Here is a 6,000-nt window from a genome sequence, read left to right on the forward strand (position 1 = left end):
TGAAAAGATAAGATTTTTAAAATTGAAATTTTGACTTGACTTGTAAGAAACAACTAATTTTAAAAATTTTTGACCAAGTCAACCCAAAATTTCGAAAATTTGGAGGAAAATAAGGAAAAGATAATTTTTTTGATTTTTGAATTTTTAATTTATGAAAGAGAAAACAACAAAAATAATCAATGCATGAAATTTTTAGATCAAAACAATGAATGCATGCAAGAATGCTATGAATGTCAAGATGAACACCAAGAACACTTTGAAGATCATGATGAACATCAAGAACATAATTTTGAAAAATTTTTAATGCAAAGAAAACATACAAGACACCAAACTTAGAAATCTTTAATGCATGGAAAATATGAATGCAAAGATACACATGAAAAACAAGAAAAGACACAAAACAAGCAATCATCAAGATCAAACAAGAAGACTTGTCAAGAACAACTTGAAGATCATGAAGAACACTATGAATGCATGGAATTTCGAAAAATGCAAGAAAAATTTTTAAAAGCATGCAATTGACACCAAACTTAAAAATTAACACAAGACTCAAACAAGAACACAAAATATTTTTGATTTTTATGATTTTCTAATTTTTTTTGTATTTTTATTTTTTTCGAAAAACATTTTTGGAAAAACGAAAAAGAAAAGAAAAATTTTTGAAAAAGTTTTTGAAAAGAAAATTACCTAATCTGAGCAACAAGATGAACCGTCAGTTGTCCATACTCGAACAATCCCCGGCAACGGTGCCAAAAACTTGGTGGACGAAATTGTGATCAATGTTCTAACTATTTTGTATGAAATCATTATTATGGCACTGGTTGAATTCACAACTCCGTTCAACTAACCAGCAAGTGTACTGGGTCGTCCAAGTAATAAACCTTACGTGAGTAAGGGTCGATCCCACAGAGATTGTTGGTATGAAGCAAGCTATGGTCACCTTGTAAATCTCAGTTAGGCAGATTAAATTGGTTTATGGGTTTTTGAAAATAGAAATAAGAAAATAAATAATAAAAGGGATAGAATACTCATGCAGATTCATTGGTGGGAATTTTAGATAAGCGAATGGAGATACTGTATGGCTCAAGGACGCCTGCTCTCCCACTGCTTCAACTCAATCCTTCTTACTCCTTTCCATGGCAAGCTGTATGTAGGGCATCACCGTTGTCAATGGCTACATCCCATCCTCTCAGTGAAAACGTTCCTATGCTCTGTCACAGCACGGCTAATCATCTGTCGGTTCTCAATCAGGTTGGAATAGAATCCCTTGATTCTTTTGCGCTTGTCATCACGCCCAGCCTTCAGGAGTTTGAAGCTCGTCACAGTCATTCAATCCCAGAATCCTACTCGGAATACCACAGACAAGGTTTAGACTTTCCGGATCCTCATGAATGCCGCCATCTATCTAACTTATACCACGAAGATTCTGTTGGGGAATCTAAGAGATACACATTCAAGCTCGGTTGCATGTAGAACGGAAGTGGTTGTCAATCACGTGCGTTCATAAGTGAGAATGATAATGAGGGTTACTTATCATCACATTCATCATGTTCTTGGGTACGAATGAATATCTTGGAATAAGAATAAAAGAGAATTGAATAAAAGACAATAGGATTGCATTAATACTTGAGGTACAGCAGAGCTCCACACCCTTAATCTATGGTGTGCAGAAACTCCACCGTTGAAGATACATAAGTGAAAGAGGTTCAGGCATGGCCGAATGGCCAGCCCTCTCCATGATCAAGTGACCGAATATTCAAGAGATTAAACTGTCAAAAGATATCTAATACAATAGATAAATGTTCTATTTATAATAAACTAGCTCCTAGGGTTTACATGAGTAAGTAATTGATGCATAAATCCACTTCCGGGGCCCACTTGGTGTATGCTTGGGCTGAGCTTGATCAATCCACGAGCTGAGGCTTCTCTTGGAGTTGAACTCCGAGTTATGACGTGTTTTGGGCGTTCAACTCCGGATCATGACGTTTTTCTGGCGTTTAACTCCAGACAGCAGCTTGTACTTGGCGTTCAACGCCATGTTACGTCGTCAATCTTCGAATAAAGTATGGACTATTATATATTTCTGGAAAGCTCTGGATGTCTACTTTCCAACGCCGTTGAGAGTGCGCTAATTGGAGTTTTGTAGCTCCAGAAAACCTATTTCGAGTGCAGGGAGGTCAGATTCCAACAGCATCAGCAGTCCTTTTGTCAGCCTTCTTCAGAGTTTTGCTCAAATCCCTCAATTTCAGCCAGAATTTACCTGAAATCACAGAAAAACACACAAACTCATAGTAAAGTCCAGAAATGTGAATTTAACATAAAAACTAATGAAAACATCCCTAAAAGTAGCTCAAACTTACTAAAAACTATATAAAAACAATGCCAAAAAGCGTATAAATTATCCGCTCATCACCTATGCATGGTTAACTGTACCATTGGAGGTGTGATATTTTCTGACTGCATGTGTGATTTAGGAGCATATGTTAGTATAACGCCCTTATCTATATATGATGTTTTGAGGCTCCCTCCCTTAAAAAGGTCGGCAGCTCGTTTTGTGTTAGCAGATAAAAGTATAATTACAGTGGCTGGAGTTGCTGAAGATGTATTAGTGGGCATTAAAGGTCTCACTTTCCTCATTGATTTTTACATCCTGGAGATGCCTCAACATGACTCAGAGAAGCCATCATCAATCCTACTGGGAAGATCTTTCTTGAAGACCTCGAAGGTCAAATTAGATGCTTTCTCAGGAACATACTCTTTTGAAATAGACGGTCGAGTAGTAAGCTTCAATTTGAATGGAGTTATGAAATACCCTCCAGAAGATCACTCTGTCCTCCAGTGTGACATCATAGATGAAACCATAGCTGAAGTTCACCTAGAGGAGTTTGAAGAGAAGTACATAGGACAAGGTCCAAGTGTGGGGACATTCCCAGAAGACAATGAAAGTACTCTACCACTGCCACCAGCTCCAGATAATTCAGAGCCTGACCATGAACAGAAGTCAGAGTTGAAACCTCTCTCTCCACACCTCAAATATGCTTACCTTGAAGACAAGCAGAAGTTTCCAGTTATCATTGCACGGGACCTCACTTCTCAACAGGAAGAGCAATTACTTAGTGTGCTAAGGAGGCACAAAAAAGCAATTGGGTGGAGTTTAGGAGACATAATAGGTATCAACCTTTACGTTTGTGAGCACAAAATCTTTTTAGAAGAAGGAGCAAGACCTATTCATCAACCCCAAAGAAGACTGAACCCCACTATCTTAGAGGTTGTCAAGAAGGAAGTGACCAGACTACTAGAGGCAGATATTATCTACTCCATTTCAGACAGTGAATGGGTGAGCCCAGTACAAGTGGTACCCAAGAAGTCTGGAGTCACTACAGTAAAGAATGAGCATGGAGAGCTCATAGCTACCAGAGTTCAGAACACCTGGAGGGTCTGCATTGATTACAGGTGTCTCAATCAAGCTACACGTAAGGATCACTATCCTCTTCTATTCATTGATCAAATGCTGGATCGCCTGTCAGGTAAATTACATTATTGCTTTTTAGATGGTTATACAGGATATTTCCAGATTCATATAGCTCCTAAAGATCAAGAAAAGACTACTTTTACCTATCCTTTTGGGACCTATGCTTACAAGAGAATGCCCTTTGGCTTGTGCAATGCACCGGCTACTTTCCAAAGGTGCATGATGAGTCTTTTCTCTGATCTTATCGAGAACTGTATGGAAGTTTTTATGGATGATTTCAGCATTTATGGTGATTCTTTTAGCCTTTGCTTGGATAGTCTATCTAGAGTATTAGATAGATGTGTTAGTACAAACCTTGTATTGAATTTCAAAAAATGTCATTTTATGGTTAAACAAGGTATTGTGCTGAGACATGTTGTATCTAATACTGGCGTCTGTAGATCCAGCAAAGGTGGATGTTATTTCTGGTTTACCTTACCCCTCTTCTGTGAGGGAAGTCCGTTCATTCCTTGGACATGCAGGTTTTTACCGAAGATTCATCAAGGACTTTAGTAAGGCAGCACTTCCCCTATCTAGATTACTACAGAAGGATATTGAATTCGAGTTCAGTGAGGATTGTAAACAAGCGTTTGATAAGCTCAAAACTGCCCTGACTCAAGCTCCAATTGTGAGAGGACCGGACTGGAGCCAGCCATTTGAAATCATGTACGATGCTTCCAATTATGCAGTAGGAGCAGCGCTGGCTCAACGTGAAGGTAAGGATCCTTTTGTTATTGCTTATGCGTCTAAAACTTTAGACACCGCTCAGTCTAATTACACTACTACTAAAAAAGAGCTTCTTGCTATTGTTTTTGCTCTGGATAAATTCTGAGCCTATTTACTTGATACGAAAGTAGTAGTGTATTCAGACCACGCATCTCTAAAGTATTTATTAGCTAAAAAGGAATCCAAACCAAGGCTTATACGTTGGATACTGCTACTACAAGAATTTGATTTAGAAATAAAAGATAGGAGTGGTAATCAGAATCTCGTGGCAGACCACTTGAGTCGCCTTGAGCACATTAAAGATGACTCCACTCCTATAGCTGATAGTTTTCCATTTGATAACCTACAAGCAGTATCTGAGGTAATCCCTTGGTATGCACCTGTAGCTAATTATCTAGTTAGCTGCACTTTTTCTCCAAACTTTACTAAGCATCAAAGAGACAAGCCGAAAAGCGAGTCTAAATATTATATATGGGATGACCCATATTTATGGAGATGTGGTGCTGACCAGGTAATTAGCAGATGTGTGCCTCAATCAGAATTCCAGTCCATTTTAGAGGCCTGTCACTCATCTGATAGTGGAGGACATTTTGGCCCTCAAAGAACAGCTAGAAAAATCTTAGACTGTGGATTCAGTGGCCTACTCTTTTTAAAGACGCTGCTGAATTTTATAAATCTTGTTTCCCATGCCAAAAATTTGGTAATATATCTCGGAGGGATGAAATGCCTCAACAAATTATGCTTTTTTGTGAAATTTTTGATGTTTGGGGCATTGACTTCATGGGTCCATTTCCAAATTCTAATGGCCACCTCTATATACTGTTAGCTGTAGATTATGTTTCCAAATGGGTGGAAGTCATTCCTACCCGTACCGACGATGCTAACACTGTTGTTTTCATTGTGAGAAACCATATTATTTGTCGCTTTGGATCACCACGAGCAATCGTGAGCGATCAGGGCACCTATTTCTGTAACAGGAGACTAATAGGTTTACTGAAGAAGCATGTGATCATTCATAAAGTTGCAACTGCCTACCATCCTCAGACAAATGGGCAAGTCAAGGTGTCAAACAGAGAGATAAAGCGTATTTTGCAGAAGATAGTCAAACCTCATAGAAGAGACTGGAGCACCAGGCTACAAGATGCACTTTGGGCATACAGAACAGCGTACAAGACACCCATTGGGATGAGCCCTTTTCGCTTAGTTTATGGAAAAGCTTGTCATCTTCCAGTTAAAGTAGAGCACAAAGTTTTTTGGGCAGTAAAGGAGTGCAACATGGGAATTGAGAAAGCCGGAGCTGAACGAAAATTACAACTGCAAGAACTAGAAAGCCTTCACCTAGAAGCTTATGAGAACTCAAGACTATACAAGGAGAAGATGAAGGCTATACATGATCAGCACATCAAGAGGAAAGAATTCCAACCTGGAGATTTAGTCCTCCTTTACAAATCTCGACTGAGGCTCATGCCAGGCAAGTTGAGATCAAGATGGGAAGGTCCATACAGAGTAGAAAAAGCTGAACCGTACGGAGTTTATCACCTAAGTCACCCTTCCAGCTCCAAACTTATCAAGGTAAATGGACATCGCTTAAAGCTGTACCATGGCGAGAAGATGAAGAAAAACAAGGAGCTTGAGATCTTCCTCTTGGAAGATCCCCACATAGCCGAAGACTGAGCTAGTGGAGCATCCAACTTACGGACTTTAAAGCAAAGTGCTAGGTGGGAGACAACCCACCATGGTATGATCGTTCCTTTCTTTGTTTT

The sequence above is a fragment of the Arachis hypogaea genome, chromosome 3, assembly GCF_003086295.3.
Source record: "Arachis hypogaea cultivar Tifrunner chromosome 3, arahy.Tifrunner.gnm2.J5K5, whole genome shotgun sequence".
In the NCBI taxonomy this organism is placed as follows: domain Eukaryota; kingdom Viridiplantae; phylum Streptophyta; class Magnoliopsida; order Fabales; family Fabaceae; genus Arachis; species Arachis hypogaea.